Source organism: Austrofundulus limnaeus, unplaced genomic scaffold (assembly GCF_001266775.1).
Source record: "Austrofundulus limnaeus strain Quisiro unplaced genomic scaffold, Austrofundulus_limnaeus-1.0 Scaffold4836, whole genome shotgun sequence".
In the NCBI taxonomy this organism is placed as follows: domain Eukaryota; kingdom Metazoa; phylum Chordata; class Actinopteri; order Cyprinodontiformes; family Rivulidae; genus Austrofundulus; species Austrofundulus limnaeus.
The window spans coordinates 1-639 of record NW_013957238.1 but is presented as its reverse complement, the minus strand read 5'-3'; positions in this window follow the sequence as shown (position 1 = coordinate 639).

Here is a 639-nt window from a genome sequence, read left to right as displayed (position 1 = left end):
AGTTAAAGCAAAAAAGCTTTTCATTGTGAACAGACTTTAATGGAAAATGCTACATGTTAATCTGGTGCACCTTTAATAAAAACAAACTAAAGCATCTGTTATCTATGCAATCATAGTTTCGCAAGATGAAGTTCAAACAGCTATTTGCTTCAAAACCACACATGCGGGGGTGTTCAGCCTGTTACTCAGCAGCATAATGAAGGTCTGGACTACAGCAGCCAGCTCACTTGTGGTTTCGTCTCGTTCCAATATTCGGTGTGTACTCAGAGCGAGACATTCTGCTGAAAGTGATACTTTCTTTAGGAGAATAAAACTCTGCTGCCTGTGTTGAACATCAGCTGTAAAAACGTGTCTCCATCTCAAATCTCAACACGGGATCTTGTCAAGTTAGCAAAATATTAGCTGCCATTTTTACACATATTCTATTAGTCATTTCATTATGTTTTAATAAGCTTTGCTGAGTTTTACAATAAACCAATATGTTCTCAAAATGATTAGAGTCGAGGGGTGTTTTACAATGTTTATCTGGTAACGCTTTCTTTTACAGTACCATTATTATCATGTAATTACAAGGTAATAAAAGTGTAATTGAATGAAATTACTAACTTATTACCATGTAATTACAAGGTAATAAAAGTG